The following is a 12,960-nucleotide window of genomic DNA, read 5'->3' on the forward strand; positions in this document are numbered from 1 at the left end:
GATATCTGTGTCCTTTTTTTACTCTTCCAGTTGCCAGTTCTTTATTTTAAAATCACTCTGTTTAAATAGCTGGTGTGGTTTCTACCTCTTGACTGTACTCAGACTGATAAAATTGTCTTAATGATTTTTTAAGTTGTGGATAATTTAGGGTTATGTCTTCTGTTTGTTTGTTTTTATTTTTTGTTTTCTTTAAACAGTCTTCATGCCCAGTGCAGAGAACAGCATGGGGCTTGAACTCATGACTCTAAGATCAAGACCTGAGCTGAGATCATGAGTCAGATGTTTAACCAACTGAGCCACCCAGGTATAACCCCAGATAAGGTTATATCTTAGTTGTATGTAACCTGCATTTATTATATAATGTTATTTAGTGTACGATAACATTTTTCCAAAAAATTAATTGTAACAAATATTATAGACAGAAATAAAAATTAAGTAAGTTTAATTTTATGAAAAACTTGCTGCATTGCTCTTATTTTTTTCCATTTTACTGCAGACTAATGAATATTTCATCAGAGCCTCACTGTGGACAGCCATGTGGGAACTACCTACTTAGTGTAAAAGATTAGGTTTGAAATTAAAATGTTTCACTCTGGCCCAGACTCACAAATTTAGGTGATATAATTGACATTTCTGAGCTCCAAATAAAACAGATTAAGTTCTAAATTTACTTTTGAAAGATAGGATATAAATGCCCATCATAAAAATTCGATTTGAGGTGGTTAATTGGAAAATCTCTAAGATCAGCATTGCTCCTTTGGTATCTTTCATCCGTATGGAACTCTTAAGATAAAAATCTTCAGTTTGGTCTCATTAATGTACTTTCTCCCTTTATTATTTACAAACCCATAAAGTTAAAGATAAATAAGTTATTACAGGGGCGCCTGGGTGGCGCAGTCGGTTAAGCGTCGGACTTCAGCCAGGTCACGATCTCGCGGTCCGTGAGTTCGAGCCCCGCGTCAGGCTCTGGGCTGACGGCTAGGAACCTGGAGCCTGTTTCCGATTCTGTGTCTCCCTCTCTCTCTGCCCCTCCCTCGTTCATGCTCTGTCTCTCTCTGTCCCAAAAATAAATAAAAAACGTTGAAAAAAAAATTAAAAAAAAAATAAGTTATTACATGTAAAATACTTGTGGGGAGGAGGTTTTGAATTGTTACTCCTTCTTGGGATTGAACCTGTGTTGGGGGTTCTGGTTTTAGCTATGAAATCAAAATCAGTTCTTGGTAGCCAAGGACGTCACTCATTAGTCCACCTCTATCTATCAATTGATTGAAAGAATGTAGGAACGAGTAAAATAATGAATTAAAAAATCTATCCCAGTCTTTCCATTCTACTTGCTTAACTCCTTTCAGAGCACAACCCAGTTTATTTCCATTATTCATGCTCACACGTTCTTTTCCTGTTTTCTCTCACCACACGTCTTTGTGATCTAGAGCACCTTATCTTCTGTATTCTATATCCATAAAAATTTTTCTTTGGTCCCTAAGCTTCCAAAATAACAATCTTTAACTCAGAAAAGCTAAATTATATGGTTTCAAGGATTGATCTAGTCTGGGTGTGTCCTGCAATAACCTAATTTATTGGACAGGGAGTATTGTTCTGATTAATACCAATATTTAAATTTATATGAATGTGGTAATGGTGAGAGAGCCAGTGATGATTTTATTTTTTCTTTCTAAATTTTATTATTATTATTATTATTATTATTTTAATTTTCTTTATTTGTTTTTTGAGAGAGAAAGAGAGAGAGAATGGTCAGGGGTGGGGCAGAGAGAAAGGGAGAGAGAGGGAATCCCAAGCAGGCTATATGGTGCCAGCACAGAGTCCAGTGTGGGGCTCAAACTCATGAACTGTGAGATCATGACCTGAGCTGAGATCTAGAGTCAGATGCTTAACCAACTGAGCCACCCAGGTGCCCTTATTATTATTATTTTTTGTTCTATAGAGTACCTCTTTTCTGGGTAGGTAGGAATACTTCATTGATCATAAAATTGTTTTGATGAATGTAGATTTAAGTATGGGGAATGAAAATGGTCCTAAAACATATTTAAGCCAAACTATTTCAAATTGTCAAATTCATCCTTCCGATTTCTGGGAAGTGTTTTTATTTAAGTTTATTTATTTATTTTGAGAGAAAGAGAGAGAGAGAGAGAGAGAGAATGAATGAATCCAAAGCAGGCTCTATACTCTCTGTGCAGAGCCTGATGTGGGGTTCAAACCCATGAGCCATGATTTCATGACCTGAGTCGAAGTCTGATGGTTAACTGAGCCACCCAGGCACCCCTCTGGGATGTGTTATTTTATTAAACCATAATTATATTGGCTCTCCTTTATTTGGAAATGACAAATAGTGTTTAAAAATTTTTATTACCATTTTTTTTTGTTGGAACATGTCACTTTAAATCACATTTATTTCAACAAAGATAATTAATTTTCTTTGAACTTTGTTCAATCTCACTTTTAGTTTAATTCTAAAACATGACATATATTGGTTGTCTCAGATGGATATGATCTTTTAAGCTATTTTCTTTTACTCATTTATAAAATTTTTTGAATGCCAGAAAAAAATCATGAATGATCCTTAATGATGAAAAAAGTCAACAAAAATTAGAAAGTTCCATCAATTTACAACAAATAAATGAGCAAAGGTAGGTAGGTCTATGATGATACTTGTAGTAGACACCTCATGTGATTACTGTTTAATGGCCAACTCAGAAGAGGTGAAATGATCTTCAACACATGCAATGGGTACCCAGTAACTACATTTATATACTGACTTTCTGTCTGTAACTGAATTATCCAGGATGGTTAACCTGATTTAACCTTGCTCAATCAGATTCTTTCTCTCAAGAATTTAAAACTTAGAATTGAGACATAAAGAGTAGAGGTTTTAGGAACTGGATCAGATCAATAGCAACATTCTTTTTTTTTTTTTTTTTTTTTTTTTTTAGTGTGAGAGAGACACAGAGTATGAGGTGGGCAAGGGGCAGAGAAAGGAGACACAGAATCCTAAGCAGCCTCCAGGCTCTGAGCTGTCAGCACAGAGCTAGACGCGGGGCTGGAACTCAGGAACTGTGAGATCATGACCTGAGCCAAAGTCCAATGCCCAACAGACTGAACCACTCAGGCACCCCAATGGCAACATTCTTAAACGCAGTCTGTGAACTTCCGTGTTTGGTATCTTCGGTTGCCCTTGCTCTTGCCCTTTCTGGGTGTATGTTTTCAAGTTATTCTGGAATTCGGTGAGCTATCCTAGTATCCAATTATTAAGGTTATCTTTTGGTTTGGACTAATCAGGATTGACTCTAGTTTCTTACAACAAAAATACTCCAGTGGAAGAAAAAGAAGAAGAACATTGAATGAAAAGGATGTTTTAAAATTACTGGAAATAAGAAAGTCAAAATATACTGATTAAAGCTAGGTTGAGAATAAAATCTTAGGTTGTTAAGGCTTGAGGGAATTTATTCTTTAAATATTGCCTTTAACAAACTCTTTTGTAAATAGTAAATGCTATTTTGCTTTGATTTAAGGCAGCTCATTCCTATAATGACAGCATATCATTAACCTAAAAAATATCTTTTAGGCCAACTCATGATTATTAGAGCTGTTGAAAAATAGGAGAAACCTACTTTATTTGGCAGCTGTATTATAAACAATCTATAGTCTCCCAGAGGAGAGATGAATAACTTTAGTAACTTTCTGTATTTCAGACTAATATCAGTCTACATTTAGGGAGATGGTTCTTACTTAAAGGAAATCGTTTTCTATATTTGACCCATATGACACCTAACTTTCCAAACAGTTAAACCTGAACACTGTTGTATTGTCTCAATCAGAAAATGTGGAAAAATGACTCACATTGGTAAATTTTGGTTGTATATGTTGCTAAGATAATTAGTTACCTTTATTCATTCATTCATTTATTCTACAACCATTTATTGCATGCCTATTATGTGTTAGGCTCCGTACTAGTGTCTGAGATTCATCAGTTAAAAAATAGACAAAGATCTCTGCTCTTGAGATGCTTACATTCTAGTTTTAGAATGGATTTACTTTTTGGTGTTACTAATTCCACTTTTTTTCTCTTGGCTTTCAACCAGTTTGAAGCCTATTCAGATTGCATCAATCAGGATTATTTAGGGTACTGTTAATCAGGCAAGAGACTGATGGTGGACAAATGTCCACTATATAGACATCAAAAATTATTTAAAAAGTCTATTAGTTTGTGTTAGAATTCATTGAGTAATAGAACAATGTTCATATTTTGATTTGGGTTAAAAGGAGGAAATTAATATGGCAAATTAAGGAGACTAGGAAGTTTGTGAATATATATGCATATTTATGTATGCCAAATAAATATGCATTTGCCATATATGTGTGTGTGTGTGTGTGTGTGTGTGTGTGTGTAGCTATTTTACCAAATCTAGTTCAAGAGCTTATTTAACTATCCTTAGGAATTTTAGCACATAGAGATTTTAAACAACACAAGATGAACAGAAGCATAGTTTATCACTATTATAAGTTAATTACAGTACTGATGTGTAATTAACTATTGAATTCGACAGTCATAAAGAAATCGCTAAATATAACTAAGAGCATTGTCACAGTTAACTAATTGCTGATGGCCATTTTCATTTCACAAACATTACATCTGTTTGTGAGCGTATTAATTCTATGTTGTTGCTGGTTCAGTCTGTGGACTTGAACCATGTGTCAAGATGGAAGCTGCAGCCCTTGCTTTAGTCATTGAACCTGGGGTCTTTGTGAAAACTCTTAAGAACTGGCTTGGTTACTGTTCATTCTTCTGAAAACTGCATTTTCTTGTTGATCTAATAGACAAATTCAACTTTTCCTGCCAATAAGCAAAAGATTCAGAGCAGCAGTTTCAAAGTAGTTCTTTTCTTCAGGGAGTCTGCAAGGTCAAAACTGTTTCCATAATACTTAGACTATTCTTTCCCCCTTTCCAGAGGCTACATGATGTGATGGCATAGCTGCTCTGATGTTAACATATGATGAGTTTATTATGGTTTTTCAATAAGTAAATTGATACATATTCCAATATTTTCTCAGTTTTAATTTCTAACATGGTAATAATTGATTGACATAAACAAAAGCTCTTTGGTGGGCTTTCATAGTCTTTAAGAGGGCACATGGATTCTTGGACCAAAAAATTCAAATATTGCTGATTTAGAGTAATATAAAACAATTACTTGAAGAAATTAGTGTTCATAGAATTATATTCTATATAAACTTGTGGATATTTAGACATTATTTACTGGGTCCTATTATATAGTTGCCACAAACTTGTGCTGCCTTAGCATGTTAATACCTACTGTTCAAGAGTTTTATTTTTCAAGTATCTCTATTAAAATAGTAGACTTAAAATAGTAGATACTAAAATTGGTATCCCTTGCTATCATTATGAGATAATTGATTTGCTAACTTGAGGTTTTAAATAATTGTGGCTTCTTCATTGCAGATTGAATTTTACCTTATGATAAATAGCTGTGAATCATTCCTAAACAATTAATAATAAATAAGCTTTCAAGTCTTAAACTTATCACAAATCTTTTCTGAAGTTTAGACATTTATCTTGGTTTATTTGGATTGTAATAATTTGTAGATTGCTTATCTTTCTTTTTTTTTTTTAACGTTTTTTTATTTTTGAGACAGAGAGAGACAGAGCATGAACGGGGGAGGGTCACAGAGAGAGGGAGACACAGAATCTGAAACAGGCTCCAGGCTCTGAGCTGTCAGCACAGAGCCCGACGCGGGGCTCGAACCCACGGACCGTGAGATCATGACCTGAGCCGAAGTCGGACGCTTAACCGACCGAGCCACCCAGGTGCCCCGATTGCTTATCTTTCCAAATTAATAGTTATATTTACCTCACTTAGGGAATCTTTGCAAAATGAGTAAGATTCTTCAAACATGCTGGTAAAAGTCACTTAAGTTTAAGGTAATGAAGATAGCAACATGTAAAATCTCTTTTATGAATATAATCTCAAGGTTTAAAAGTTCTTCACATTTTCAGTATTTCCAATATTTACATCAAGACTTAGGATTTGAATAATAATGGTGCTGTTTATCTCAAGTGACAATTTGAAATAATTGTATATAATGATGGAAATTCATATATATTTTGATTATAGAATATAAATATATAGAATATAAATAGCATAGTAAGAATATATATATTTTTTAATTTACTTATTGTTTTTTACTTTACATCCAAGTTGGTTAGCATATAGTGCAACAATGATTCAGGAGCAGATTCCTTAATGCCCCTTGCCCATTTAGCCCATCCCCTCTCTCACAACCCTTCCAGTAACCCTCTGTTCTCCGTATTTAAGAGTCTTTTATGTTTTGTCCCCTTCCCTGTTTTTATATTATTTTTGCTTCCCTTCCCTTATGTTCATCTGTTTTGTATCTTAAATTCCACATATGAGTGAAGTCATATGATATTTGTCTTTCTCTGACTGACTAATTTCGCTTAGCATAATGCCCTCTAGTTCCATCTATATGGTTGCAAATGGCAAGATTTCATTTTTTTTTTTTTTTTGATTACTGAGTAATGTTCCATTGTATGTATATACCATGTGTTCTTTATCCACTCATCTGTTGATGGGCATTTAGGCTCTTTCCATAATTTGGCTATTGTTGATAGTGTTGCTATAAACATTGGGGTGTGTGTGCCCCTTCGAAACAGCACACCTGTATCCCTTGGATAGATACCTAGTAGTGCAATTGCTGGGTCGTAGGGTAGTTCTATTTTTAATTTTTTGAGGAACCTCCATACTGTTTTCCAGAGTGGCTGCACCAGCTTGCATTCCCGCCAAATGCAAAAGAGATCCTCTTTCTCCACATCCTCGCCAACATCTGTTGTTGCCTGAGTTGTTAATGTTAACCATTCTGACAGGTGTGAAGTGGTATCTCATTGTGGTTTTGATTTGTATTTCCCTGATGATGAGTGATGTGCAGTTTTTCATGTGTCTGCCATCTGGATGTCTTCTTTGGAGAAGTGTCTATTCATATCTTTTGTCATTTCTTCACTGGATTATTTGTTTTTTGGGTGTTGAGTTTGATAAGTTCTTTATAGATTTTGGATACTAACCCTTTATCTGGTATGTCATTTGCAAATATATTCTTCCATTCTGTCAGTTGCCTTTTAGTTTTGCTGATTGTTTCCTTCCTGGTGCGGAAGCTTTTTATTTGATGAGGTCCCAATAGTTCATTTTGCTTTTGTTTTCCTTGCCTCTGGAGACGTGTTGAGTAAGAAGTTGCTGTGGCAGAGATCACAGAGGTTTTTGCCTGCTTTCTTCTTTAGGGTTTTGGTGGCTTCCTATCTTACGTTTAGGTCTTTCATCCATTTTGAGTTTATTTTTGTGTATGGTATAAGAAAATGGTCCAGGTTCATTTTTCTGCATGTTGCTGTCCAGTTTTCCCATCACCACTTGTTGAAGAGACTGCCTTTATTCCATTGGATATTCTTTCCTGCTTTGTCAAAGATTAGTTGGCCATACTTTTGTGGGTCCATTTCTGGGTTCTCTATTCTGTTCCACTGATGTGAGTGTCTCGATGAGTACAACTTTGTAATACAGCTTGAAGTATGGGATTGTGATGCCTCCAGCTTTGGTTTTCTTTTTCAGGATTGCTTTGGCCATTCAGGGTCTTTTCTGGTTCCATACAAATTTTAGAATTGTTTGCTCTAGCTCTGTAAAGAATGCTGATGTTTTTTTAATAGGTATTGCATTGAATATGTAGATTGCTTTGGGTAGTATTGACATTTTAACAATATTTTTTCTTCCAATCCATGAGCATGGAACATTTTCCCATTTTTTTGTGTCTTCTTCAATTTCTTTCATAAGCTTTCTATAGTTTTCAGTGTATAGATTTTTCACCTCTTTGGTTAGGTTTTTTCTTAGGTATTTTATGGTTTTTGGTGCAGTTGTAAATGGGATTGATTCCTTGACTTCTCTTTCTGTTGCTTCATTATTGGTGTATAGAAATGCAACTGATTTCTGTGCATTGATTTTATATCCTGTGACTTTGCTGAATTCATGGATCAGTTATAAAAGTTTTTTGGTCTAAGAATATTGAACTAGATTATATGCTTGAAAAATTTGAAATAATGAATTATATGAATCCTCTTTTTAGGTAGGCAGTATAGATAAGGGAAAAGAGTACTTTGGGGGAAGAAGATTATTGTAAATTTAAAGTATTCAATTATATAAATTTTCAAATTATTATTAAAAGACTATAGTGAAACTATGTCACAGAAATATTTCCAAGTATAAAACCATTTTTGTATGTTGGAGGTCATAAGAAAAGCCAGTTAGTACTCTAAAGATTAATCTGACTATATTAAATAAAACCTCAGTTAACTGCCATGATAGGGTATTCTTTTCACTTGTCGATGAAAGCTTATGCCTTAATATATGGGAATCTAAGGACCATCTGCATATCTCAGCCTGCCAAAATCAAACTATCCAATCCTAAACTTGCTCAGCTGCTTGCTCTGTCTTTCCCATTCCTCCCCACAAAAACCACAATAATGGCTCTGGCCTATGCTTCCTCCTCACTCCTTCTGCACCCTGACAGCAGCCCCCTACTGCCATCCCTCCTTATATGGCCCTTCATAGCACTGAATGCCTCTTCTCCTTGCAAGCTGTAACAAACTATTTTTTCAGTAGCAATCTTCTCATCTGTTGGCCTTACCACATTTGAATAAAAAAGCCTGGGTATATTTGTAAACAGTCATGGAAGTTGAATGGAGAAAAATAATCAGGGAACGGGGTTAGGGAATGTTGGGTGGTCAAGATGATCAAGAAAGGCCTTTCTGATAAGGAGCTATCTGCTCAGAAGCCTGAGCAGGCCTAAGGATATGGTGGTAAGCACTTTTCAGGTAGAAGAAACAAGTGCTAAGGAACAGGGGAAAACAGGGAAGTCAGAATGTTGGAATGCTAGGAGGAAGGAGGAAACAGTATCAAACAGGTAATGGGGGAGGGAGCAAATCCTGTAGGGCTCTATCAACATTAGCAAAGATTTTGTCTTTTACTCTGAATAAGAGAGGAAATTACTAAGGTATTTCAGAGAAAAGTGGCATGATGTGATCATGCTTAAAAGCACCACTCTGGGGGCACCCAGTGGCTCAGGTGGTTAAGCAACCAACTTCCACACAGGTCATGATCTCATGGCTCGTGAGTTCAAGCCTTGTGTCGGGCTCTCTGCTGTCAGTACAGAGACTGCCTCAGATTCTGTCTCCCATTCTCTCTGCCCCTCCCCTGCTTGCACTTTCTCTCAAAAATAAATAAACATTTAAAAAAATAAATATTTAAAAGCACCACTCTGGCTGCTGTGTGGAGATTATATGGGCAAAGGAGGAAGCAGGGTATCCATTAGGATGCTTTTGCAGTAATCCAGACAAAAGGTACTGGTGACTCATACCAGAGACTCCAAGTTGATTCCAGGTAGGGGAACTGGTGGTTGAAGCAAAGGACAAAAGGAAGGATTTTTCACTCTGGATTTTTTTAAATGTGAACCATTAAAGAAACATTTGTATTGTGCCTATACAAAAAAAGTTGATTGAAGTTTGTACAAATTCCACATGTACCCCATTATACTGGTTTTCCATTTCTTCAGCTTCAGATCTTCAAAGCAAAAAAGTTGTGAATCAGTTGTGAATTCCCAACTGATACTTCAGGCCCATTAACTCCTGCGTGGATTATCAGTGCAAGCACAAACTTTGTGTTTTATTTTATTTTATTTATTTTTATTTTTTAATAACTATTTTATTTACTTTTTTTAAAATTTTTTAAAAAATTTATTTATTTTTGAGACAGAGAGAAACACAGCATGAACGGGGGAGGGGCAGAGAGAGAGGGAGACACAGAATTGGAAGCAGGCTCCAGGCTCTGAGCCATCAGCCCAGAGCCCGATGCAGGGCTCGAACTCGCGAACCGCGAGATTGTGACCTTAGCTGAAGTCGGACGCCCAACCGACTGAGCCACCCAGGCGCCCCTATTTTATTTACTTTTAAAGTTTGTTTGTTTGTTTGTTTATTTATTTATTTATTTATTTATTTATTTATTTATTTTTGAGAGAGAGAGCGAGCATGGGAAGGGCAGTGAGAGAGAGAGAGAGAGAGACAGAGAGACAGAGACAGAGAGACAGAGACAGAGAGAGAGAATCCCAAGCGACAGTGGAGTGCCTGATGTAGGGCTTGAACTCAAGAACTGTGAGATCATCACCTGAGCCAAAACCTAGAGTCGGACACTTAACCAACTGAGCCACCCAGCTGTCCCTCAAACTTTGTATCTTATGCCTTTTACCCTGTTTTAAAGTTTATACAGTATTGTTACATTCCTTATTTATTTCTGACCTTCGCATCCATCCTACGAGGTCATTATTTAAGTTATCTTCATTTATAGAAAAAAACAGCTCCAGGAAGACAAGTAACTTTGCCTCAGATTAGTCTAAGTGGCAGAGCTAGAACCTGAATCGCTTTCCCCATCTTTTCTTCTTGATCTTATCACTCCTTTGCTTTAGAACTTCTTGTGGGTTTTCATGGCTAGTAGACAAAGTCCAGCAACCTTAGCCTGGCATTTAATGATTTTACTATTTGTTTCCAATTTATCTTTTTTTTCCTGCAAAATTATGTCCTAACCAAAGTGATCTCTGTACAGTAACTTGGAACACATGGCACTTTGTCACATCTGTACTTGTGTATGCTGTTCTCACCACTGGGACTGTTCATCTTGGCATGATAGATTATTCAAGGGCTACCTTTTCTGTGAACGATTTTCATTCCTTCTCCCTCTTCCACCCTAGCTGTATAGAAATTTATTTTTTTTCTGGACTCTAACCTTTTAACCTAAAACTCTCTTATAGCACTTAGAAAAACAATCTTGTAGTAAATGTAGTTATCCATATTTATCTTCCTGTAGGTCTGTCTTATTGCTTATACTTTTTATACAGCAGAAATCAACACAGAAAAGTTTTTGTTAGCTATGGCCCACTCCTCTATCTCCCAACATCAGCAACTGGCACATTGCTTTGTATATATTAGTATCTCATAAGTATGCATTGAATAAAACATTAATATTTTGAGGGAATTGAGGTATACATTGAAATATTCATCAAGAATACAATATGCTATAATTAGCTGAAGCATTCATATGAAGATAAGTGGATTAATGAATTACTGTGAGGCACTTAAGTTTTGTTTGAGAACCTTCTGAAATCTCAGTATGTCCTGATGTACTTGCATTTTAAATAATCCTTAATGAATTAATAAGTGCCCTTTATACTCTGAGTTTTTTAGCTAGAAGACTTACATTCTGTATTTAACATCATTTGAAGTTTTAAGTAGTAATAAGGCCTAGCCCTTAGCAGACAAAAGATAATTTGAGAGTAGACACATTGCAACATTCATATTTTTTGATTCCCATGATGTACCACAAAACATTATATTCTAGTATTTTTCATATCTTGACACTTGCTGTGAATATTTCTGTGTTATATAGGATGCCACCATCTATAATAATCAACTGGGAAATTGTGAAAATGCCCTTACTAGACAAGTTTGAAAAAAGGTATTATTTCTAGAGCTATTACACAATTTTCATGTTTATCAGTGTTGCTAAGTAGAGATGGGGTTGATGTTTAATACCTGTATTATTTTCTTGGGGCTGCTATAACAAATTACCATTAGCTTTGTGGCTTGAAACATCAGAAATTTATTCTCTTAACAATTCTAGAGGCATGAAGTCCAAAATCTTTATCACTGGGCTGAAATTAAGATGTTGGCAGGGTGACCCTCCCTCTGGAAGTGTCCTCTAGGAGAGAATACATCCTTAACCTCTTCCATCTCCTGGTGGCTGTCAGGATTCTTTGGCTTGCAGCCACATCACTTCAGTCTTCAAGGCCAGCATCTTCAAATCTCTCTCTGCTCTGTCTTTATATTACCTTCTCTTCTGTGTATAGTCAAATCTCCCTCTTCTAAGGAAATGTGTAATGGCATTTAGGGGCCACCTGAATAATCCAGGATGATCTCTCCATCTCAAGCTCCTTCATCACATCTGCAATGACCTTTTTTTGCTTATAAGGTAACATTCACAGGTTGCAGGGATTAGGATCTGATATCTTTGGGGGCCATTTTTAGCCTACCACAGTAACCTAACATGGCTTTCTAAAGGAAGATAAAGAATAACTTGATTTTTGACAATAACAGTCAAAATTTTCACTTGAAATCATCCTGGTGAAACCTCTCACTAATGGACAAAATGCCTTATTAACCCTTTGAAGCTGTTTTTGAATTTTATTAGAAAATTAGCTGTAAACACATTGAAATCACCTGTTCACACTTTTGTCCTTTGAAAAATTAACAGGTTAAAGGGACATTCAAGTATAATAGCCTCTTATAATGTTTTCAAATGATTGGACATGCTGGGGTAATGATCTCAGCTCAGAAGTTGAGTCCAGGAAATAGAAACATGGTCACTTGCTATTTAGCTTTTTATTGGTTGTAGAAATCACAATCCAAACAGCAAATGACTAATACTGCAGAATGTAAGACCAGTGCTAGTTAAGGTTTGTGTGTTTTGTTTTTGTTTTTGTTTTTCTTTGAGAGCAAGTAGGGGAGAGGGGCAGGGAGAAAGGGAGAATCTCAAGCAGGCTCCACATTCAGTGCAGAGCTCAAATGTGGGGCTTGATCCCACAAACTTGGGATCATGACCTGACCTGAATCAAAATCAAGAGTTGGACACTCAACCGACTGAGCCTCCCAGGTGCCCCTTAAGTAAACTTTTTATTGAAGTATAACATATATACTGAAAACTTCAGAAGTCATAAATGTACAGCTTGATGAGTTTTCACAAAATGAACCAACCCATGTAAACAGCATCCAGGTAGGAATATATTACTAGCATCCCCAGAAGTCTGCCTTCTGTCCCTGCCCAACCA

The sequence above is a fragment of the Panthera leo genome, chromosome B3 (assembly GCF_018350215.1).
Source record: "Panthera leo isolate Ple1 chromosome B3, P.leo_Ple1_pat1.1, whole genome shotgun sequence".
Lineage (NCBI taxonomy): Eukaryota > Metazoa > Chordata > Mammalia > Carnivora > Felidae > Panthera > Panthera leo.